Source organism: Protopterus annectens, chromosome 3.part0 (genome assembly GCF_019279795.1).
Source record: "Protopterus annectens isolate FY-2018-M chromosome 3.part0, PAN1.0, whole genome shotgun sequence".
NCBI lineage: Eukaryota > Metazoa > Chordata > Ceratodontiformes > Protopteridae > Protopterus > Protopterus annectens.
The window spans coordinates 894,931,973-894,959,472 of NC_056731.1; positions in this window are offsets into that span (position 1 = coordinate 894,931,973).

The window sequence follows — 27,500 nt, forward strand, 5'->3', positions numbered from 1 at the left end:
GGTAGACAGACTGTTCTGCATGATATGTTATTGATATCATCCTGACATTGTACAGCTGAGATGGATTACTATTAACTTGTTGTGGCTATGTTGTGTATGGTCCTGGGTATGAGACTTGCAAGTGTTGGTTATGGTGTTGCAAAGCAGATCTGTTCAGCTGTGGAGGAGGGGATATCAATAATTACCCTCACCCCCATTAACGGTGCCTTTGGTCATATATTTATTTGTTGTGTTCTTTTATATATATATATATATATATATATATATATATATATATATATATATAGATAGATAGATAGATAGATATATTCTTCTTCTTTCGGCTTTTCCCATTTAGGGGTCACCACAGCGGATCATCTGTCCGCTCATGATTGGCAGTGGTGGAGTTTTATGGTGTTGAGTTGCTAGCCCAGCACCCAACTTTCCACAGAAGGCACACACATGCACACGCTCACACCTAGGGCTAATTTAGAGTGTCCAATCCACCTACTGCATGTCTTTGTGATGCGGGAGGAAACCAGAGCACCCGGAGGAAACCCACACACCACAGGGATGACATGCAGACTCCGCACAGAAGGCACCCCAGCCAAGAATCGAACCGGAGAACCTCTTGCTGTGAGGCAACAACAATAACTGCTGCACCACCGTGGCCGCCATATATATATATATATATATATATATATATATATATATATATATATATATGTGTGTGTGTATACATACATACACACATACATCTAAATATGTAAATACATTTCCCCTACTGTTGAATGACTGTGCTGGATGATATGTTTGAGAAAACATCTGCTTTTTTTATTTACGTCTGACGTGGCTTAGTGGTAAATCACTTTGGCTATAATGTGCAGTGTTCTGGGTTTGAGGCTTGCAAGGGCTAATTATTTTGTTGCTAGGCAGAACAGGAGCTGTTGGAGACAGAGTGATTAAGGCACTTTAAAGCAGTTGTAAGCGGGTTTGTGTGGATTTGCGTGGAGGTAAGCAACGCTTACGTGAGCTTAGCTTCGCTTACGGCCGCTTAAGGCCTCTTAAACCTGTGCTAATTTCAAATAGTGAAAAGAAAAAGGGAGATAGGAAAGTGGTGAAATTGAGGCAAGCAGGGGGACAAACAAGAGGAAAAACATGTAGGGATGTGCAGGACAGGTGTAGGAAAGGATCATAGCTCTGCATTTTTTATCAGCAACAGCTGCTTTCAATGTGGGCAATTTAGAATTTGGAGCCTCACACCCTACAGGGAGGTGTGTGGGCATCATACAATATGGATTATTGGTAGGGTTAGATTGTGTGCTGGTTGCATGTCTCTGGGTGAAATGCAGAGCTATGTATGGGATGTGCTTTTTCGTGGGACAGATGCCGTTTTTTTAAGGTGAGAGTGGGATGTTAAGGAAGGATTATTGTTAAGTGTGGTGAGGGAGGTTTGGTAGGAGAGGTTGCATTTGCAGACAGACAAGACAAACAAGACAGCAGACAGGGGTGGTGTATGACACAGGGGGGGTAAACACCTTGATGGGGAGGGTGTTTGGGAATCTGAGGCTCATGAACCCCCAGATAGTAGTAATGGCACTGATGTCCCCACCCGATGGCAGTCACCACTACTCCTTCACAGCCTCGAAGGTGGCTGTGCTGGGGGCTGTGCTGGGCTGAATAGGCTGCCTGGCTCTCTAGCTGAGACAGCCTGCCCTCCACCTGGTGCAGATGGTCATCCAGCTCCATCTGGAGGACACTGCGCACCATACCACAGATGTCATCCCAGGTGACAATGTCCTCACCATGCCCACTTGCCGGGGGGGCGGGCCCCATCCCCTGCAGCGGTTCCATCTGAGGGTGGTTCAGGACCAGCAGATGAGGGAGGTCTGGGTTGGGTCCCAGATGTGCTGGGCCCTCATGCCTCAGCTAGGTGGGGTGGGAGAAGCAGGTCCACTGGGATCTGCCTTCCCATAGGTGCTAGGGTGTGGAAATTAACAATGAATACTGGTTTGTTATGCACAACACATTACAACATTATGCATGGCTATTCCCATTTACCCAAAACAGTGCAATTATAACAGTGCCATAGCAAACAGAACCCATGCATATACGGAATGGCATTCAGGGTTGCAACAGCATGTCAGTTAGTGGTATGTCAGGCAGGCAATAAGATGATTATTCAACAGGGAATATTAGTATGCACACAGTTTAAGCAATGATAAACCAAATGGAACAATGGCCCAAAAATTAGAGGTTTGTTTAGGATCATACCCATGTTGGTTTCAGTGTGATGGTTGGATCAGTTGAGTGGTGGTGGAAGGGAATGGATTCAATTGACAACTGCTATCAAGTATATTTGTCAGTACACTACTATTCACTACTCTACATTTTGACCACACTTACAATCTACCTGGGCCATGGGGCTGCTACAGCACACCAACAGCTGTAGATATCAACAGAGCAATTGTACCCTTATTTTAGTTATACACATCAGACCTGTTTCTATACCAATTTCTTTACCTGTGGGCCTGTGCAGATGAACTGTGTGTACATTACATTGTTGTTTCTACACATATTTCAGATTCACATATTAGTTGCAGGCCTTGGAGTGTGTGTTTTGTCTTTCACATACATCTACTGTAACATTCTCTGTGTGCAGGTTTCTTGGCAACTGGGGAAACTATCTGTGACAGTGTGACTCTTGAGGGGCTTGTCTGGGCCAGACTGCAGAGTTTGGATGTCTAGCTTTCATCTATTTGTAGGACTGGGGCTGATCAACACAGCAACTGTACACCTTTCATAGTTATACACATCATACTAGTATTTTTATTCAGATTTCTTTACCTGTGTGCCCTGTATGGAAAATGTAGGTGTTGCAGTACATTATTTTTTCTATTCAGATTGCAGTTTTCAACTGCAGAACTAGACTGAGATGTTAGTGGCAGTCCCTGGATTCAAACCATGCTATGTATGCAAAATTGAACTACAGGCCTAGCCCTTATCAGACTGAGCTACTGGGGAGGTGTCATGTGCTTGTGACATTTCTATCTAGTACATATTCTTGTGCACAGTACTTTTATTATGACATGTTTCATTATTTGTTTCCCATTTTCAGTACAAATTATGCATACGCAACAGACATTGGTGTCACTGTTTGTGAAATGTGCACATTAGCTGGATTGCACATTTGCTTTTTTTACAACTACATACTGCAATTTAGATTCCTGAGCACACAGTGTAGGTTTTAGGTCTGCGCCTGTTAGCCTTATACATTTCTCAGTACATTCACAGCTACATACAGCTGAAATTGAAAGGTTAACACAGGACAATGGTGGCAGACAAGCAAGTAAAACACATTCTGATGGGAATATGCAATGTTGTTTTTTTCCAGTTATTTGACATGCCCATTCTAAAGTATGCAGACAAGAAGTGCTAAATCAGTTCACCTCAGTTAATGCATTCTGCAGGACATACACATTTCTATTTATCAGGTCCAATGAGATGACACACACCAGTGTTTGGGATCACCTTTATTAGTTTTGACATATATATCTGTGTACAACTCAGAACTCCACAATTACTATCCCTGCATGATCTGCACAGGGGAATGCTTTTCATTTCTAACTGTTACAGTAGCTCTGACATGGCACTTTCTTGGCAGGTTCACTCAGACACACTCATACATATTCTAATATTCCTCTCCTGCATATTGTACCTTGTTTGCTATGGATATCTATATGACACAGCAGCTGGGAATACTCCACTGTAACACTAGCAGCCTGACACAGACATTTATTCTTGACTTTTACAGCACAATTATATATAAAGGCAGTACTGCAATTATTATAATCTTGATTTCTTACTGCTAATAGAAGGTATATTCTGTACTCACCATACTGCCGATGCAGCCGGGCCTATCGCTGGGCATGAGCCTACACATTCTGGGACCTTTCTGCAGCAGTTGTATGGGGAGACATCACACATTAATCAAACCTGCATAGTCACAAGTTGAACTTTTTCCATACTTAGAGATACATAAGACTGCATACTTACAGACAGGTAGGACATCCTGCACTCGGGCTTCTTGGATCCACTGGCCCAAGAGTGCACCCCTCCTCCGCTTCAGGCCATTATGGTGATGACGTACCTGCTCACCAGTCCAGAGTATGCCAGTGGCACTGGTGAGATCACATGCAAGCTGGTCCCAGGCCACCACTTTGTACTGCAAGCCCTGGTACTGACCTTGCAGCAGCCTGCCATCATGGCTTTTAACTAGGAGCCCAACCATGACTCTGGACTCCTGGATGCCCCAACATTGCATTCAGAAGCGCCCACTTTCTCCAATGCAGCCATTTTGATCCTGCTGTGTGCAATCCCAAATGGTTATGGGTGTATTCCTGCCTGTGCAGTTTAAATATGAGAGTTTTCCCACACTTTTTCTTGATTGGCCAGTTTTAATATACTGCACTATGCTTAGCTCTGTGCAAATCTGCATAGCAATGCTTACAATAACTAAGCAGAGCTGAAAGCAAAACATTGCTTACATCTATTTTTTTCATTAAATTTATAAATTATTTTTTAAATTTTAATTTACATATTCCCACCCTTACGGTGCTATATGTGAGCCATATGATTGACATCTATCATTCACATTCCTTAAGAGTTTATTAAATAATTTGCCAGAGGAGGGATTCAAACCAAGCATGTTCTACATACTATACTATGGCAGTGCCACTATGCTACAGCAGCTTGATGATGTTTTCTATCACAGTAGCACTTGTCTATCATTTTCAGGATTTTAGCCAGGCTAAGCATAGTGGTGCGCTGTGCAAGCAAGCTGTGCAATGCTTAAACTTCAGATTTATATCATGAAAAAAATATATTATTACATTTTTTTATTTTTTATTCCTTTCCTCTTGCCTTACTGCTTCCATGCATGTAGGGCAAGAGTGCATACATTTGGGGGTGTGCACTTGAAGGCTGGTGCCTTCTAGATCTTTGTGGTTTTTATTTTTTATCCATGTCTGCAGACACTGAAATGTTAGCTATTTACATTTCAGTGTTTGCGGACACTAGTTTACTATATAATATTAGAGCCAGGCTCTAATGTTATATAGTTTGATACTCATCTGTGTCAGAGCAAAGGGGCCATGTTTCAGGTGCAGCCACTGCTGACACACGCCTTCTGTGCTCTTTCCTGGTTTGTGCCTGTTTAGTTTAGATAGCAGCATGCCTTCATGCATATGCAAGGCATGCTGCTATCTTAAACAGACATGAATGACTCCGTGCAAGAATAGTCTTATTCTAGCACAGAGCTTCATGAATCCAGGGGTATGAGATTTTGTAGGATTTTTGTTTCCCCACACGTGTGTGATTGTTAAAGAAGTATATTTATCTAAGTGGAAAAACTCCCACAAAAATTATGAGATATGCTTGCACCCTACAAAAACAAGAGTTAGGTTTTACATAATTTGACTTTTCACAAATGTAAGTGATAATTATTTAAGACTGATGGCTTTATGTCTGACAGCTTGGATTTTCATTATTTGTACTCTAACCATATTTAAGCCATGAGGCAACAGTGGTTCCAATACCCTAATACCATAATTCTTTACATATAAGCACAACACAGTCACTTGACTAAAACAAAGACACTTACAGAAAGATAATTTAGTTATAGAAACACTACATAAAAATAAAGATGATAAAAGAAAAAAAGATGGCTTGCCTAAAATGCAATGAATCTGTGAATGGAAATATAATTTACTCTCTTGAAGACCAAATGCAGGAAGTGTAAGTTATAATCCCAGCTTTATTAATAAGAATAATACACTATGTTAAAGCAATAAAAGCACATCTTAATATTAAATGGCAAATGTATTTAAACATATTCATACATTCAGTAGAAAATCACACAAAATCAGCAGATTGCATGATCTCTATGTGGACATTTTTCCCTAATGGGGGTTAGGATTTTTTTAACATGCTTTTATTTTAGTTTTACTGTCAAAATTTTGAAACCCACAATATTCAAACCCAGTTCTGAGACCAAAATATTAAAAGATTAAAATGATGAAGACCACAATATCACACTCCTGAACTAGCCCTCCTGCCAGACCCATGTTAGCACTTGTTCCTGTATCCACAGCCCTTCAGACCCATGTTAAAACTTGTTTCTGTGTTCGCAGTTGCAAGGGGATTTGGTATTTGAGTTTTTTAAACATTGTGTGTCATTGAGCATTTTTGGTATTATAATATTATTGCCTCAGAGTTACAAGTTTCAATATTGTGGGCTTCAAGATTCTGATAATAAACCTTCATTTTATACCTCAGCTCATTACAGTATTTTTTTTTTGTGTGTGAGATGATATTAGTGTGTAATGATAAATGTGTGGGGCCACAATATATTATAACAGACTTTGAGAAAGCAGCCATATGGAACTGTGACAAAACTTATGGATTCTTGCAGAGAAACTCTCCTGGAAAAAATACTAGGGTCTACTACAAGTCCTGCATGCTAGTAGCTTTCAACATACTTCCTGACAACTATAAACAATACAGTTCAATGGAGCATAGGAAGTCTGATGTTCACCAAAAATTAATGCAGATGGACCACGTACAAGTGCTGTTGCTCATATCTAGGATTCAAGAGATTATACACCTGGCATAATGAAAGTCACTTGCAAAAAAGTAGGGATTCTAAATCCTTCTAGCCCAGTCTCCTGCTACTGTGTATCCCTCCCAACACCTACACTTTTAAAACTGTGAAGTCCTAGTGGAGCCTAATCCTAAAACTCCCACCCAGTTCCTGACCTGAATCCTTGCTCTCATATCATAAAATGCCATCCCACAACCTAAATTCCCAGATCATTCCCTAACTGTAAAGGTCCCTTCCTGGTCCCTAAACCTTAGACTCCTTTCCTGCTCCCTAACTCACAAAAAATCAATCCTGCTCCATAAACATTAAACTCCCTTCCCTCTGTCCATCTCTAAAGCTTCCCTCATTCTCCCCAGACCTAAACCCCCTTCCTGATCACTGCTCTAATCTATGTTCCTACTTCTCCCACACCCCCATCATGACTGCAGCACTTACCTCACTCAAACTCAAATTCTATGTTTGGATAAGGTATGGTAGCTGCTGGCCCAAAATCATATCCCTAGCTTCAAGACAGTGGTCCCTGAGTGCTTGAAATATGAGCATTTGTAGTAGAACCAAAATGCACTCACATACACTACATAATTGTAACATGACAGGCGGCTGCATTGTTAGGCAGTCAAGGATGGACTTGCTGCAAAGACTGTTGTTTGTAGTAACAAAGAGATGAATGTTGTGTAAATCTGAGCAGACAGATATAGCTGTCACCCTGCAAAATACTGTGATCCCTATACAGCTAGGCTACTGCAACTACAATGTTGTCAGTACTGCCTAGCAACTATAAACAATACAGTTCAATGGCACATAGGAAGTCTGATGTGCATGAAAAGTTAATGCAGATAGACTACATACAAGTGTGGATGCTCATATCTGGGATTCAAGAGTTTATGCACCTAACATAATGAAAGTTATGTTTTTAGAACATTAAATGAAGCAAGCAAGCAAATAGAGTGGGTCATTTGGCATGTGGCAAGCTTTGTGTGGTTAAACATAGTCAGAGTACACAAGCATAGAATTGTTCACACATTTGAGGTTGTTGCCTTATGAATGTTTCCAGTGCTAACAAGGCTCATTATTCCAGTACCTTCCAGAGAATTATTATTAATGCTATTGGGAATGCTTCTTATCATATATAAATAGAGCAGATTAATAAAAAGCTGTTAAATTATATGCAAATGATAATCTTTGTAAAATTATACAGATTTATTTATTGGTTTAGATTGCTTGCCCGATGAAGACCAATATCAAAATATTTCCTGATAAAATGGCTATAGTTCAGTCTGCTAAAACAGTGTTATTTTAATGAATTGGCTTGAACAAAAACTTAAAGAAATGGAGAAACGTGTTCATACTGCAAGTCAGATGGACACAGCCTACTGATTGGGTTAGGGGTATGGCTACATTTAAGAAGCAACATAAGGTTCAAATCTGCATTGATCCACCAAGATCTGAACAGTGATTCAGAAAGAGCACTCTCCATTGGTGAACACAACTATGTCAGTGATGCTTAGTGCTGAATAGTAAGAGATGCTAACTAGGATGTTGTGAAATCAAACAAAATGAAAGTAGTTCAAATTTGTAAGCATTTAATACACCATTGGTAGCCTCCAAATTTTTAAGACTACCTTTTGTCATTTTATTTTCAGGTATTCCAGGGATCAATATGTTGAATAATAGAAGACCTACATGGAGCAGTTAGTATAATTTCTTACATACTGGTGTGTGAGTTGAGACTAAGCTGGAGCATGATGCATGACTACTCAGATTGTTAAACATAGAGAGACAGTACACACACACACACACACACACACACACACACACACACACACACATATATATATATATATATATATATATATATTACATTATTAAACCACTGTGTCTGAAACTACTGTATTTCCCTGAAAATAAGACCAGGTATTATATTCTTTCCCCCGCTGAAATATGCATTAGGGCTTATTATCAGGGGTTGCCTTATTTACCTGCACCATACAACAATCTACCTTTATTCATTTATTCATGTACAAAAATCAACAGTTATTAATGAACACAAATTGGCATTTATTCATGTACAAAAATCAACATTTATTCATGTACACAAATTGACATTTATTTTGGACTTTTCTGTTATTGGACAACAGTTCTAAGTTATGCGTTAACAGTTGTGTGAGAATTCTACATAAACAGTGCAACAAACATTTCAACTTCAGAATATCTGCACCTTGGCTTTCACAGTTATTCAAATACAGTCATGTCATCTTCTTCTGGAACATTGTCATAAGTGTCCAACCCCGAATTTTGGCCTAAATTTCTTGCAACTCCATTTCCTGTAGAACTACTGGCCTCAATCTGTCATGCCTATAGAGCTCTCCTTAAATGAGCACTGCTTGTCCAAATAGCCTGCTCATAGTGCATTAGCAACACAGCTGTCAGTGATTTTATCCCATGAGTTTTTCACCCAAGTCACAATCTCTTGCAGGCTATACTTCACAAAGTTACCATGCTGATTTGTCTCCATTTTATTTTCAGTGTAGTCATTGAGTTCCATGTGCAAATGGTCCTTGAATGGCTTGTTTATTTCACTATTAAGAGTCTGGAGATAGGCAGTCATTCCTGTGGGAATCATTATTTGATCTAGTCTTCTCCGTGCAAGGAATTTCTTCATTTCTTTAGTGCGCTGAGTGCTGGCTGAAACCCAGACTAGCAGATCTCTTTCGACACCTCGCAAAACAAGTGGTAGCATTACATCGACCCACTTCCTTATACCTGCTTGTGTGCACCAAGCTTTTTCATTTTCAAGAATGTGAATGCCTGAAACACGTTCAATCTTATCTTTCTCACCCTTACTAATGATTAGAGGTGGGGTTTTCTTTCCATCTAGAAGAATTGCCAAAATACAGGTAAGACGTGCACTCTCGTAACCAGTGGAGGGAATGTAGATTGATGAGGCACCCCTCTGATCAATTGTTGTTTGAGATTGTTGGCCCATAAACACTGCAGTTTCATCCATAGCAATCATGTTGGAGAGTTGGTATTTAGAAAAGTCAATGCCATCAACAAAGGACTTGAACGCAAGTACACATTTAATAGCTTCATTATCTTCCAGCTTGAACAGTGTTGTTGATCTTCTTAGAGACAGTTCATATCACTGAAGGAAGCCATCCAGCCAATGCTGTGAAGCTTTGAATTCTTCTGGGGATATTTCTAACTGTGGTACCATTGCAAGGGCAAATGCTTGAATATCACTCTTGTGCACAACCAAAGCCTTTGCTCTCCTGTTAGCAATCCACTCACAGATGATGTCTTCCAGCTCAGGAAATAATGGTTGCTGAACTGGTCCACACTTGCACTTCTTAGCATTTCCCTCATCGGCCTGTTGACTGAGGTTATCATATGCTGCACTCCATTTTTGGATCATTCGGAGATCTACCTTCTTCTCTTTGCAGAAAGCCATCAGATTCTTTCCCCGGGAGTCCTCCATGATTCCTTTCTTGCACTTGACAGAATAGCTCTTTTTTTTGCACTCATCTTGTCTGGGGGGAGTTAATTGAAGACTTAAGAGACCAGAGTGGCAACACAAAATGATGCCTTTTAAGAAGAGAATACACAACCACAGCTGTTCTTTATCAAGTGTGCGCGCTTTACCCACGTTGTCTGTACTTTGACCGATCAAAGAACACCTGCCAGTGTTTATGGGCCAAGGATCTCAACCATCAAGTGTGAGTGATGATTAGGGTTACAGTAAGAATCATGGAGGACTCCCAGGGAAAGAATCTTACAACTTTCTGCAAAGAGAAGAAGTTGGTGTCCGAATGGTCCACAAATGGTGAGCAGAGTACGATAACCTCAGTCAATGGGTGTCAATAATATTATTTCATAATTCAATATGTCTGTTGTGTGTTGTAGATGATCTTAACTGGGGCTTATTTTTGGGGTAGGGCTTATACCATTACCAGCCTGGAAAACCATGCTAGGCCTTAATCTCTGGTTAGGTCTTATTTACAAAGAAATACGGTAAATGTTGAGAAACTGAGAATTACTGTGTTTATGAAAAATGTAGAAAATGGGCAATCTCTTACAAGATTTCTAGGAAAAGTACTTTATTCATCTGAGCCCATAATCAATATGCCAGAGGTTACTATGTCACTTTTAGAGCATGATATGATATGGTCAATGGATCAGAAAAAAAAAAACTTTGAGTTACTAGAGAAGCTTGTGTCAAATGCACCAACACTGAAATATTTTAATATGTCTAACACAGTTGTGGTGCAAGTGGTGTAAGTCAATATGGCTGAGGAGCAAAACATATGCAAGAAGGTGACCAGTGACATATGGTCAAGAGAACAAAAAGGTGTCTAAATTAAAACTACCTAGACTGAGAAATGTTAGCTATCATTATGCGAGATATTCCCAAGCTATATTTTTGGTAAGCCAGTTGTTGTTGAAACCAGTGGTAAATCACTACAGGGCATATTCAAGATGCCACTTTTAAAGCACCACTTCAGTTGCAAAAGATATTGCTGAATCTGTAAAATGAATGACTTTACAGTTTAATATACATTAGACTAGCAAATATATGTAGCTGATCTGTTAAGCAGAAGGAGCAAAATAACTTTCTTTTCTAGGAAGATTTAGATCTATTTGTAGTTACTGAATAATTATCAGTGTCACTGGTAAATTGCTACAGCATAAAAAGGTACACTAAATGACACAGGTGCAGTCAGTGTCTCAAGGAAACTGTGATGACCCCACTTAAACCTGGGAGTAACTAAGGAGCAAAATCAACTGAAAATATCCACAAACCAGGTAACCAAAGGGAGGAAGAACAGCAAAGTCCTCTGTAGAAAACACTCATTTACTGAATAAAACCACATTAGTTCTAACTACTGTGGTTTTATTCAATAAAGGAGTGTTTTCTACAGAGGACTTTGCTGTTTTTCCTCCCTTTAGTAACTAAGGAGCCTCAATCCTTACCACTGTCTCCAGTAAGGGAGCATCACTGAAAGCAGGGATTGAAATATACAATTTCCCCTAAGAGTACACTGGTAATAGGCTTTTCAACCCTGAGACTGGGCTACATGATTTACTCCAGGTCTGCAAATGAGTCTTTACACTAACCACTGCAGAGCACTTTGTTCCAGTTTTAGGTATTTGACACACTCATTCTTAAATATTTGATATTCACACATACAATCACTCTTGGGAAAAGACTGGCACAGACTTATCTGCTGTGTCCTTTTTCCCAAATTACAAGGTAATGGCTGCCACCAGTCAAATACCACAATGCCCTGTAAAAGGGGGGTTCAATTATATTGGGTAAAATAAGTATTGATATAAATGGTAGCATGTAATCCAAGCAGTAAGGCTTTTCAGAGTGGCCCTGGTGTTATGGTAATAAGCATAAACATTCTTAAGTTATTAAACGTACTTTTTAAATAACCAGCCACAATAAAAGGTAGTAAAATATTTAATAAATACAATTATTTAAAACATATATGCACTGAATAACTGATTCAAATAAACCACAGAGTTTCACACACAGGGATTATGAAAGAATGTAGGATAGGTTTCACACTGGTTGCAGAAAAATCTCTGGGGGGAATTCAGTAAAGCCGACACTGAGTGATTTTCCATGTAGGCATAGTGGAGCAGAGCTTTCATGAAAGTAAGCAGCTGTGTGATCCAGTAAACAGAGTAGAGGGGTGTGCACAAGCGTGCGGACATGGAAGTTTCTGTGGCATGTAAATCACCTCATAAGCAGGTGAATTGCATGCAAATGAGGGTGCTGGAGTGATCCAGCAAGCAGATAGGCAGTCCTGCAGACCCTGTGTTGGTGTCTGTAGTGTACACATAAAATTTCCGTGTACAAGAAAATAAAAATTGAACAGGGGCTGTAAAGGCCCATTTAGAAGGTCAGAAATTGCATAGTACACACATTATGTGCAAAATATGTGCAAAACAATTCCCTGTGTGTCCAAAAAGTAATGCAAAATAATTTAATATAAATTTTTTAATACTCATATTATGTTTGCACGGTGAGCAATAGTGAGCAAACATGAGGTTATGCAAAAAAAATATTTAAAAGTTTAAAAACAAAAATAAGAAATATGTGAAAATAATGCATTATAGGGCCCTGCATGGAGTATGTACAATGGTAAATTTCTGTCATTGCTAAGGAGGCAGGCCCTGGAATAGAGTAGTATCCAGGCTGTGTGCTCGAATCAGTATGCAAATGAGCTGGGGTTACTGAATAGCAAAAATGGGCTACTGTATCTACAGATAAAATTTGTGTAGCCCCAGAACCATGTTGGTAGCCACAGAAGAGGTAGCTGACATCAAAAGGGGGTGTGTCACTATATGTTTAAGTGGATTGGAGCTCAGCGGTACCCGTTTGCCCTGCTTGCCTCTCAGCTAAGCAGGGGTGTGTGTCCAGTGCCTACTAAGCTTTTTTTAGCTTCAAGGCACTTGTTTTAGCTGGTTTAGGTGTGTTTGTATGTAGCACCACCATGCTTAGCAGGGAAGGCAGTTAACAAAAAAGGAAATAGCCTGTGAAAGCCAATCATGTATAAATTACTGATAACCCCTGTTCCACTTCACTGAGCCATCCACACCCCTCAATGATGTACCTGGCAGGTGGAATGCATCATAGTTAACCAATCACACAGACTGCATCTGCAGCAGACCACTATAAATTATGCATACACCCTACAATTTGACTTTTCCCCCATACTCTGCTCTATTGGAGTACAGACCTAGGAATTTTAACTGACAGAATGCTAGGGGCTGCTGCTGCTCTGCTACATCTGTATGTGCTAGACTAAGGTCATTGTTGATGCTGATGCTGACAATAGGCCTAGACTGAGAAGGAGAAGAGTGTTCAGGCCCAGGCTAACCTTCCAGGAGCTACATGAACTGGAGATTGTAGAGCACTACAGGGTGGAAAGGGACATACCACAAGAACTCAGTGAGCCCTATCACCCTCAACTTAGACCCAGATCTAACAGAGAGGAACCCATCCCAACAGAAACAAAAATATGTCTAGCCTTACTAATTCCTGACTGCCATGTGAACACATGCCAGTGAGCAGATTTATTTATCCCACACCCCTGAGGAGAGGGCCAGCAGTATGGATCTCTTCTACCATGTAGCACACTACCCTGAGGTACTGGATGCCATAGACTGCACTCATGTACACATCAAAGCACTGCCTGGTGAGTAGAGCCTATATCAACTGCAAGGGGTATCACTCCATCAACTGCCAGGTCATGTGCAATGCCCAGGGCATTATTATGAATGTGTGTGCTGGCAGCCCTGGCAGTTATCACGACTCCCATATATGGCATGCATCTGAGCTGTACTAGATGTTTGCCAGGAGTACATCCTATACAGCCACCTTCTTGGGGATTGTGGCTATGCACTAGAACAGTAGATGATGACACCCATCAGAAATGCACACACACCTACTGAAGAATGCCATAATGATGCACACGCACAAGCTAGAAACAACACAGAGCATCTGTTTGGGCTGCTCAAGTCACAGTTGCAGTGCCTAACTATATCTGGTCGACCTCTGCAGTACTCTCCAGCCACATGTGCACATATGTTCACAGTATGTGCCATACTATACAATATGATCCTGTGGAAAGAGCTGTGGCAAGATCAGCACAGGGAAGGGACACACAGCCCTCCAATATTGCCAAGGTCCCCACAGCCAAACCCAGGGGGGACTTGGAAGAGAAACCCCCTGAGGCTGTCCCTGTAGGCTCTGGTCTTGGCAAAGAGGCAATGCATAGCACATGCACTGACAACATAGTCTCCTAGGGACTGACACCTTACTCTGACTCACATACATAGTAAAAAGGATGCCAGCCACACAACACAACCTGCACCTCACCATGTATTGGCTGTGTACTGCATGCATCAGACAGAGTCAGCCCTGCAATACAGATATGCCAGCTGCTGCATTCACAAGGTAAGTCACTCTCCTTTATAGCAAATGTATGGGGTACTACACTATGGAACCATATGAATGGACCTGCTGCATGTATGCAAGGAAAAAGACTGGGATACTGGGCTATTTGCAGAGAACTAACAGCTATGTGAGACAACAGGTACTTTGTCCAGTACTGACTGCCCCATAATATGCATTAGGCCACAAGGCAGTAAAACCTACTGCAGTATGGAAGGGAAGTGCCAAACAGTGGGGGTCATATGACAAATGCACAACTGTCAATGCTAGAGTCCCCTACCCCAACACATCAGTGTTCTCATACAACTGCAATTACAGTATGTTTGCATGAATATATCAACAGACCGCACAATCCCAGGGCTGCCCCAAACAACCTGGCTACATGTTCTAATTTCCACAATATGCAAGGGTCAAAGTGTTATGTCTATCTGCTGTTGATAGTATGAAGAATTAAACCTCATGTTCTGGTGGCTGGTGTGACTCAGTGGGCTAAGTACAGTAGCATGGTTGATGATGTTCATGGTTCGAAGCTGGCTGCACCTACAACTTTTGCATCTGAGGCACTCCTATGGTAGGATTCCCACAGGCTATCAATATGCCCCAATTTGTTACTGCAAGACAACTGGACAAAGCCAGAGATCATGGAGGGAGGGAGGGCCAAACCTACAGACATTATACATGCTCAGAGTAACCTAGAAGGTGGGTAGTATAACAGCAGATTGCAGCAGGTCAGAGTAGCAGCAGGATGTAAAGACCATCACTTAACTGTGTCAGTATTTACAACAATTCAATGAGCTCCATTTAGTAGTATATTACTGGAAAACACAACTGTATGAGGAACAGAGCAGACATATGGGGCAGAATGCTGGACATCCTGCTAAAAACATGTACAGTGAGAGCTATGAAGACTGTCACCCTGTGTGTGGTGTGACATCATGTACCCCAGTCACATCATACCTACAGCCACTTACAGCAGAAAATCTGGACAAAGCCATGAACAGTAGTGAGACAAAAACCCAAATATAAGGAGAAGGATTAACTACTGGCCAGACAAATGTAGAAAGTGCAGATAATAACAGGGCGTGCAGTAGCATGGGTTTCCTGGTGTGTATGGAGTCAGTAACTCAAATATCTGGCATTATTTCCTAATATCAATCTATAATGATTTGCCACTGATGTACCAGAAAATCACAAAGCCATGTAAAACGTACATGCAACACTTAGTACAGTCTATTACAATCTGTACAGTTGATAGGTATGAGTCATGTAATACATTCAGCACACAGCCGGGGAATCACTTGGACAAAATATCAGGGAAGTGCTGGACTGCTGAATCTGGTGCAGCAGCCAAATGGCTGCAGCACACAAAATCCAAGACTAGAGTACAGCTAGGTCTGGTCTAGAGTCACTTTGTAAGTACTGACAGTCACAGTGGACATGCTTCTACACTTAGCTAACACACAGCTACACTTAAGTTGACATACAAATGTATTGTGTGTGTATATATATATATATATATATATATATATATATATATATATATATATATATATATATATGTGTGTGTGTGTGTGGTATATATATATATATATATATATATATATATATATATATATATATATATATATATATGCACATGCACATATGTGTGTGAGGATGTATGAATGTGCACACCCACACACAGAATGTTGGGTTTATCTGCACCTACACACACAAATGTTGCCTGATGTTAACACACCAAGGCCGCATAACAACATAATCCATCCAACCATAGAACCCCGTGTCTGTGGATTGTCACCTTGTAGAAAGACAATGGTGAGCAGGTGGTGTAATGTGCAATGGCTTCAATGCAAGACTTGGACAGGCCATATTGTCACTGGCCAATTGTCCACCTAGCAAACTGCAACTGGACAGAAATGATGATACTGTTAACTGTAAACAAATAGCAGGAGTATTAACATGTACGCAACCACTAGGACAGTAGATACAATAACAGCATAAAGCAAGTTCACCCTGCAGGCCACACATGCTGTGTAATACAAGGCCACTTTGTGTAGACAACAATTACTATTGCTGCAGCCAGATGTACACCAGATGCAACCGGTGGCATGTGCAATAAGTACTGCAAGCTATAATGTGTAATAGTAGGTAGGTAGGCATTCTAATCTCACATCAGCCACATTGTGTGTGTGTGTGTGTGTGTGTGTGTGTGTGTGTGTGTGTGTGTGTGTGTGTGTGTGTGTGTAAATATTTCCCTTACAGCAGTACAGACATGCCTATCTGGGCTATGTCTGTGCAATAGTCAATCATTTTATGGGCCTATGACTAGTATCTTCCTCAGCAATGGCCTCCTTTAAAAGGCCTGCTGATGTCATTCACCTTACCAGCACTGGCTGACAGTCTCAACAGTACATAGTGATACTAATAGGTAGGAGTTTGAATCTTGCAAGTGTGTGTGTGTGTGTGTGTGTGTGTGTGTGTGTGTGTGTGTGTGTGTGTGTGTGTCTGTGTAAACATATCCTCTTGCAGCAGTGTACAGGTGCCTATTTCTGTACAATGGTTATACATTTTAAGGCCCTGTGTCTACCTGCAAGCCTCCCCATTGTCTTCCTTTACAAGACCTGCTGATGTTATCCAGCCTTAACAGCACTGGCTATCATCCTCAAAACCGAGAAGCTCTGTGCTGAGTGCAATAAATACATAGTGCTCTAATATGTACTAATAGATAGGTAGGGGTTCTTATCCTAATAAAGGCAACTCTGTTTGTGTGAGTGTACAAATATGTTCTTGTACAGCAGTGGCCATATGGGTGAGACAATTTCATGAATTTTACTGTCCTGTCACTAGCTACAGGCCCTAGAAAGCTCACATTTACCTGGGCATAAATGCTATATGCCACCACTTACATTTGTATGTACAGAACACCCAGGTGACATGTATCAAGGGTAGCAAGCCTTGTCGCAGGGTATGCATGCATGACTACGCTGAATGTCCTCATTGTCCCTGACACACTGTTCTACAGATATGCACCTAGGTAAACACATACATATACAGCTGTACCTTGCTGATGTCATATGTCTGCTGTGTTGCCATGCCATCCTGTGCCATTGTATTGCTGCCAAGTCTCAATAGCTTAGCCACTCAGACCCCTGGATTAGAAACATACACAGTGCTGTGAAATACCTGCCATTCTGCAACACTACCACCAATCTAACATCATGCAACAAAGGTACACAGAGTTTGATGTGTACTCATGACACATGCCAGCATACAGCACCTGTCATGGCATAACACTAGTACACTACAAAGCTATATGTAATGTATTATAGTCACCCTGTGCATCAGACACATATTTGCATTTCTCTGCATCAATGGCATGGATGGCAGGGATGTGGCACTGGTATCATCATATGCACAGGTTGTGGTGTGGAGGTGTCAGAAACCTAGGCTGTGCCAAACAGTTGACAACATGTGTGTGAGTCAGGAAGGGTATCTGCCTGTGTGGGATATCACCAGTTATCTGGCTATGGCCAGTGTCTACACTCACTGATGCCATAGTTGCCATACTCTCCTGTTTGATGTCACTGCACTCTGGCTGCCCAATATTTGAGGCCTCAGTGTATAGGGTATGTGTGGTCATACTGAGTGTGTGCAGGGACAATGGGGAGGAAGTGGTATGTCAACCCATGGTCCATATTCAGCCCCCAACAACCCCAACTGTGTCTCAGTATGGCCACCATCATCATCAGAGTCCAATAAGACACTGACATCAGGTTGTGAGGGGGACAGACTCCAACCCCCACGTTCACCTGTGAGGAGGAAGACAAAATAAGTACATTACTACCTGCACTATCATGTATGGTAATCTACACACACACACATACAGCTGAGGAGCCACAACTGCATTATACATACCAAATCGTATTTCTAATCCCATGCACAACACACAAACAGACGACAACATACACAGACAAGACAGGCCCTTATAATATGCACTACAGCTACGGCCGGTTAATGTTGCCTGTACTATACACCTGTGATATAAGCAATATGTCAGTGTATCTGATAGACCTACACCTAAAACACAGTGCACCTGTCTTGAGCATACTATGCCAATTATAGAGTCACTGCCTCAGGTATATACCATCTCCATATTGTGTGTGAACAGGCATTTGTGAGTGATTGCATCCTGTATAGCAAACTAAGTAGACCTTCTCAACAATAAGTGCAAATGTGTTACTCCTCCTGCAAATGCACAACTGTGAGTACCCATTCAATGCACATCAGTTAAACTCTCCGAAATGGAACATACAAGTAACTAAGCATAACAGTTGTGCCTAGGTCAAAGTGGCAGCCCTTAACATTCTTATGGTATATATGATCCATAAGACAACAGTCTCACAGTTACCACATACAGGACCTTGGACTCCAGCCGCATGTGACATACCAAAAGAAATGTGAAGGAGAGGTATTGTCAGCAATACCAAATGTGGAATTATTACAGGGTAATTTGTGCATATATCAACACGTACAGTAGCTAATGTGATACTGCCTGCATCACTGACATTCTGAGTATATGTGCACAACTTAACATTATAACCAACCCCCCCCCAAAAGCAGATAGACCTGTCACCCATGTACTGGTATGTAGAGGCTTGCTACAATGATTAATACAGTATTACAGTGATGAACACCTGGACACTCTTCTGATGTGGATGCTGTGGCACGTACCTCCATGATGTATGGGGTGATGGATGGTTGGGAGCTGGTGGATGAACCTAGGTTTGCCAGGAATTTCTCTGTGGCTGAGAGTGGTCATTCTGCTGCAGACCCTCCACTGGTAGCAGCACAGTCCATGGCCACAGAGGCAGCTCTTTGCCATGCAGCGTTGACCATATCTGTTGCCCAGTGTTGGACCTGCTTGTAGGTTCTGCCCTGTAGCCCTATTTAGTTGACTGCTGTGACAAGTTCAGTCCACAATGCTGCACGTTGTTCACAATGCTGGCAACTTCTGGACAGCAGAATGTTATGATGCAGTCTGAGGCCATCCAGGATAACATTGTTTTCAGTGTCTGAAAATGATGGGTGCCTCCTTTGATACATCTATCCTGAAAAAGATCAAGAGGGGAACACATCACAGGACAAGATATGTGGATATCCACTATGTACAGACTCTGCACAACCAAAATGGCCTGCACTATCCACTGCTACCTCCCTCATCATACCCAGCAGTCTATCAACACACTATGCATGTGGCTATCACCAACATAATAGCAATACTGGTTATGTCCCTGTGTGTTGTGATAGAGTGTGCTGTATGTCCCCACACCCATTAATGCCATCTACTGTGCTGTGTCTTCTATGGGCAAAGTCCCACTACTATGTCATACAGCCATTGTCAGACAAATAGGTTTGTGTTATTACAAGTATATAGGAACAGTCCAGCAACACCAGTGTGCCACAATGACAGACAGCAATGCAAACCTGCTGTAGTATATCTTCCCTTTAGGCATCACACCTTTCCAGTAACCAGATGTTTGCGGAATGTGTATGTGTGCCTGATATATGTGATCCTGTTGGCACAAACATGTGGATGTCTGCAAATGGTTGGCTGTTATCAGAATATAGAGAATCTGGCTGTCATATGCCAGAACTTTCAGGAAAAACATATGCTACAGTAATATCTGTTACGCTATTCATCTTCTTACTTTGTATGACCAATATGTACACTCTCGTCACTGAGGTTGAGCCTGTGTTCCCCCACTACTAATGGTTATGACCTGAATTCCTGCTATAGGGGGTTGCCAGTTGTGTTAGCCATAGCTCTCAAGTGATGAGATACAAATGTCGACAAAACAGTGACCTAGCCAGAGTACATCAGGGACACCTTTACAATGTCTGAACTATTCTTGTGTCACATTCACAGACTGAGAGGAGTTGAATGACAGTATGTCATATGATATGACAGCTGTGTCCACCCTTACTTGCTGCCAATATGCCTAATTCACAATCCGTTAGCTTTCGTACAGGAGCTGACCATTGTAGGAGGGAGTGGGAGTACCACAGCTGTGATTTCATTCACAGGAGGCGCAGTTGAAAGGAATGCCTGTAGCTGTTGGACCAGAGTATCACCATCATGTCTGTACTGTTCTACTCCCTATTCCCCATATCTGCATCCTCCCGTCTGCATCCCATTATATGGGGACTTGTATGACATACCTGGTAGAGCAACATGATCCTTTTGTGAACAAATCTTCAAGAAAAAACCTTGCTAAATCATACTCTGTCTTGGTAAAGCAATTTACAGACCTGTTTCCAGTAGGTAGTTGCTTGCCTTTTGGAGGTCATGCTCATTAGCAGGTAATTGCCTGTGCACCAATCTGTGACCCAGACTTGATAATTGCATCCAAAACAGCTGGGCTGCACTTTTATTAGCCAATGACAGGGCACCACAGTGCAATATTTAAGGCCTTCATGTAGGCCTTGGCCCCTTTCTTAGTCTTTAAAATGGACATTAGTGAGATATGGAGACTACAGAATCACAGAGGGTAGGTACAAATACTGTTTACTGTTGTCTTTTATGAGGTATGTCCACAGTTGTGCATACTATGTTTGGCCATTGTCAAATGACATTGTAATTATTTGGCAGTTCAGTGTTAAACTTTGTCGGATGAGGTCAGTAAGAGGGAAGAGACATGTAAGTGTCAGATGCCATACCCATCAAAATATGCATGCTACTGCAGTAGCTGGTAGTCTGTCATCTCACTATGTTTGTTGTAGGGACAAACTGTGAAACATGTCCCTGTTGCTTTGGTGTTTTCTGGAGCCCTTGTTCTAGGGGGTTGTGAGGTACGGTAGGTCTGTAGCAGGTAGCTTAACATACTAGGGTTACCACCTGTCCCACTTTGCGAGGGACTGTCCCTTTTTGGGCAGTTGTGTCCTGACATAATATTGTAAAAATGGCAAATATCCTGAGATTTTAGGACAAAATTATTTCCTATATTTTATGTAATAGTTGCATAAAACAGTTATTCTGTATCTAAAATACCTAAATGTTATAAGAAACAGAATAAGCAACTAAAATGCTACAAGAATAAGCTTTATTTAGGCAAAAAATTTAAGTTCTAACTTTTGTACTGACTGTGGGTATGTGTCGGCCTGTAAAATCTGATGTTTGTACCAAAAATGTCCCACTTTGGCCATTTGAAAAGGTGGCAACCCTATAACATACAGCTGCATATGTTGCAGGCTGCAGCTGCTGATACAGCCTAAGACACATGGGGGCAGTGTGAACACTTTGTAGGACAGCAAGCTGTATGTGTCACTGAGGGAACAGTGTCAGCTATGTCATTACAGCAGAGCCAGGGTGAGGGTACCCATGACAGTCCAGTTGAGGCATGTGCTTAAGGTACATCTGTTATGTAACAGTGACAATCAAAGAGTAATAAGTGACATATAGATAGGCTATATAAATATGTGCAGTGTGTCCCTCCCTACAGGCCTTTGACTTGCAAACATGGGTAGCAGTTAATTCAGTGGCAGCAACCTGTTTTGGAGAAAATTGCATGACACAGTCATTATTTGCTATATTCACAAGAATGTAATTGAAGTGCAACACCCTGGATTCAAACCAAGGACTGTGGGGGAAAAAATGTATATCATGCAAGGCATTTAACAGACTGAGTAACTGAGTCAGTGCTGCCACAGGTGTATTTGCAAGATATATATGCATGCATACAGTCTCTGACACAGGATTTGCATTAGCGTGTGTTTTGTGAAGGATATGAAGTGTGACACTCAGATGCCTGTCATGATTTTCTAACCTCAGTCTTGAATGACTTGCCAGTATTTTACCAGACATATATGTTTTTGTGAAACTTTGCCAAAAGTAGGGGACAAAACGGTGGACATTCTGCAACAGTCGGTACAGTTGACAGCTATACCTGCTATCTCAGGCCTCACATACATCCATTATTATTTATTTGGCTGTGTACTGGTGTAGTGTCTGCATCACAGTCGCAAGTACACTCCCATTTTTCCCATTATATGTACTTGCAGTGTGTCAGTGGCAATCAGTATATGTTGCTGGAAACACCTGTTTTAAGTCAGAGCTGAGTGGCCTAGTGGGCTACTACACTGTGCTGTAGTTGACGGGGTCCTGGGTGTGAGATGTGGCAGGGGAGATTATTTTGCAGATGCGGCTAACACTGTGAGAAGCACAAAAGATGATTAAGGCACATTTAAGCAGTGTTAAGCAGGTTTGCATGGCGCTCCACTTAAACCTGCACTAAATTTAAAAAAAAGGAAAAAAAAGGGTGATAGGAAAGAGGTGAAATGTGGGCAAGCAGGGAGAAAAACATATTGCTGTGTGCCCTGTTCAATCACAGCCTCACCGCAGGCTTTGTCCCGACAAAATGGTGCACTGCTACAGTCATTCATCTCCACAAAGGAGGAGCGACTACAGACCCTGGGAACTATTACCCCATTAGCCTGACAAGTCTGATATGCAAAGCTATGGAATGCATCATCATGGACCTAATAAACAAGGAGATAGTGAATCTCCAAACTCTGGATCCCACACAGTTTGGTTTTGTGAAGGGTGGGTCATATCTGCTCAACTTGGTTGACTTCTTTGAGTCAGTCACCAGAGCTGTGGATGAAGGCAAGGTGGTTCATACAGCCAACCTTACTCTGGCCAAGGCCTTTGATACCATTCCCCACTCAGGAATCATAGAAAAACTCACTAAGCTAGGCATCAATCCCTATATCACTAGGTGGGTTGCAAACTGGCTCACAGATAGAACTCACAGTGTGAAAGTAGGTGACTCCAAGTCAGATTGCCAACTAGTCATGAGTGGAGTCCCACAGGGTTCAGTCCTGGGTCCTGTCCTGTTTGGCATCTACTTTTCTGAAGTCCATGCCAACATGAAGGGACTCTGGCTGACAAAGTTTGTAGATGATTGCAAGATGGGAGTTATTACTAACTCCCCAAGTGATGTTGACATTCTACAGAATGGCTTCACTGAGATCAATGACTGGTGTCAGAACCATGGCCTTAAGCTCAATGCCAAAAATGTGTCATTATCCTCTTTGGGAAAACCCCAGTTCCCATGGATTACCACATTGATGGTAGTCCACTGAATGCAGAAGGCATTAAAAGAGATCTGAGAACACAGGTTGACAGCAACCTCTCTTTTGATCATCTATGTGGCACACCTCATTATTAAGGGTTTTGCATCCAGGAAGAAAGAGGTCATTGCCTCCCTCTACTCTTCCTTCATTAGGCTAATCATCGAGTACAATGCCCCATTTGCCAAGTACCTCACTAGACATCTGCAACAACTGGAGAGGCTGCAAAAGTACATCACAAAGAGGATCCTAGGCCTTAAACACTTGCCCTATATGGACAGACTCAAAAAATTCCAACTATTCTCTGTCTCATATCACCTACTTAGAGGCTATCTCTGCTTGACATACAAAGCCATGTCTGACCCAGCTCTGCTAGAAATGCTACATCTAAAGAAATCCCAATCCCTCCACACTACATGCTCCAGAGACCTCAACCTCATTACCACAATCAACAGAACATACTGGAGGGACAGGTTCATAACCCAGAGACTATGCATGCTATGGAATAGACTTCCCATGCAGTCAAGCAGAGCACTTTACTGACCCTCTTCAAGAGAAATCTTGATGAGTGGATGGGAAATAGAAAATTTACTCCAGTGATAACTCCAGTGGCTCTACTCGACAGAGGCACTAGGAACTAAGATCAGGTGGCATGATGCCAGGGTAATCCTATGGCTAGGTTTGTAAAGGCCCCAGAGACACTAGCCTAGTACAGACCTATGAACCTATGAAAGGCAGGTAGGGTTATGCAGGAAAGGTGTAGGAAAGGACTATAGCTTTCCATTTCTTGTACAGAAACAGCTGTGCAGGTTTTACAGAATTTGGAATTTGGAGCCTCACACCCCTGAAAAAGGGCTGAGGGAAACATAAATGTGTTGATTAATTAATGTAATAATTACTTGTGTCCAGTGGACTTGTGTGAAAAATGGAGAGATATGTAATTGGTGATATTATTTTGTGGGACAGGTGCCCTTTTTTAAGGCAAGAGTGGAATGTTGGTGAAGAGATATAGGTACATGTGGGGAGATAATTTGGGTAGGAGAGGTTGCATTTGCAGACAGACAAGACTGCATACAGGGGTAGTGTGTGACACATGAGGGGATAAACAACTTCAATAGGGAGGATGTTGTGGAATCAGAGGTGCATGTGCCTCCAGGCAGCAGCAGCATGATTAACATTCACACCCATTCACAATCAATACTGCTCCTTCACTGCCCCAAAGCTGGCTGTGCTGGAGGCTGGGACCCTCAGGCCCCACCATGTTGTCAAGTCTGCCCTCAATCCAGTGCTGGCATTGTTCATAACTCCTATGGACAATCCTGGGCATCATGACTGCTAGTTGATCTTGGGTGACAACCCCCTCCACCCTTGCTCCTGGGGGGACGGGCCCTGTCCCTGAGGTGTTTCCACCCAAAGGTGGTGCAGGGCCAGCAGAGGGTGCACCACCGACTTGGGCTCCAGACGAGCTGGTACCAGATGCCATGGCTGACAGAGGTATGGTAGGTGGATCACCAGGAACCAACCTACCCAAATGTGCTGTGGGTATGGAGGTAGAGCAATAAACATAGGTAAGTTATGAACAAAACCATTGTTAATAATAACAGCATGCCAGAACATTGTACATAACCCCATTATAGTTAAATGCATATTATGTGAAACAAAACAATAAATAACAGAACACATGTGCAAAATACAGTATTTGGAACAACATATGTTAATATTAAACCATAACCAATATATAACAGTAATAAATATGTGAAGCTAAGGGGTGGAAAGAGAGAGAAATACAGTCCATTAATATGATCATGGGCTATATAGTTGATAGCAGTAATACTATCTACTCTACAACTCTGTCCTTTCATTATGCGTAAATGTGCCCTATAGCTGCTGTAGCACATACATACCTCTCAAGCTATCTGCATCAGACATTATGGACCAAGCTGTAACATGTGCAGGTACACAACTAGAAAGAACAATTACACATCAAGTGGACCTATATAACTTTCAAGAAGCACTGTGGGCTAATGTACTAGTAATTTGATATTGACATATGAATCATGTTGATGATACATCTGTGACAGAGGGATTACACAACAGCAGTTACATTCCATGACAGCGTGACACTTGAGAGACATGCATGTGTACAGTACAGAGAGTACATAAGTATCATGTTGTGTGTGGCAGGCATGGGGATCATACCTAATATCACTGACTGCAGGGGGCATATGTATCACATGCAGTAACTGACTGTATCAACCTTTACAAGAAACTCCAGGAATACAGCCATACCTTCATTACACATTTTATTTCTTTTACCTTGTTGCAGTTTGTTATTATTGAACCTTTTTCCTTTATTGTTTGGATAAGTAGCACAGTCATGAGAATGATTTTAACAGTGTGTGACAGCTGAACAAACAATTATTTACATATACTATAAGCTAGCTCACCCTTTTACCTGTGTCCCTGTGGAGAGAATGATATCTGTTATTACACATTTTATTTCTTTTATTTTATTACAGTTTGTTATTATTGAACCTGTTTCCTTCATTGTGTGGATAAATAGCACATTCATGAGAATGATTTCAATAGTCTGTGGCAGGTAAACAAACTAGTATTTACACATACCCCGGGATTCATGAAGCTCGGCGTAAGGCCGGCGTTAGGCTTTCGCTGACCGTGCGGCATGCAGATGGCACAGTAGCGCCATATGCATATTAATGAAGGTACACTGCCGCCACATCCACGTGCATAGGAAACGAGCGCGAGTGATGGGGCTTGTCAAAGTGCCGCATGGAGGTGTGGAAATGTCAGCTGTTGACATGCAACCTAAAATGCTGAATATTACAGTCTGCCTGCAATAGTAATCAAACCTGTCAGTGTCCGTGGATACTGAAAAGTATGCAAAGCATGCAAGACAGTTCTTGCAAACACAAAATTAAGAAGCAAACACAAATGCACGTTACCGAATATCGAGTCTCCATCCCTCGAATAAATGACATTTAAAACCGTGTGCCCGTATTCTAATGCAGTGTTGATAGTTATATCAAGTAGAAGTGAAACGCATCATGTTAGCGCACCGCCAATAGCTAAGTCTAGCCCAATGGTCAGGGTTACCACCTGTCCCACATTGTGAGGGAGAGTACACAGCTGGGCAGTTGTGTTCATACCAAAACCATTATAAATGTAAAATATCCTGCGACCGTATGACATAATTATGTCCCACATTGCATGTAATAGTCACATACAATAGTTATTTCTGTATGTAACATACCACATGTTACAAGAAATAGAATAAGCAAGTAAACAAAACAGAAGAAGCATATAAACTGCTACAACAATAAGCTAACATGTAGGCATAAAACAAAAGTATTATCCATTGTATTGACCTTGGGTATATGTTGTCCTGTAGAATCTGATTTGTGTCTGGAATATATCCCATCCTGGCCATATGAAAAGGTGGCAACCCTACCAATGGTCAGAGCATTCAGCCAAAATCTGCCCATCTGCGGTCCAAGCCGTTCTTGTCAGGATGTGTCAAAGTTGAACGGGTATTACCCGGGTGTACCCACCATGTCATGAAAGATAAGTATTTGCGTGTACCTATGTGCATGATGTACAGCATGTGGAAGGTGAAAAATGCTAGGGTAGTCCTCACAACCATACAGGTACCTGAGATATGTAGTGTATTCAATGCGCTCCCTTGACCATGCCATGGGCCATCAACCAAAGAAGGGATGGATGGAGTGTGTGGAATATGGGGGTGGT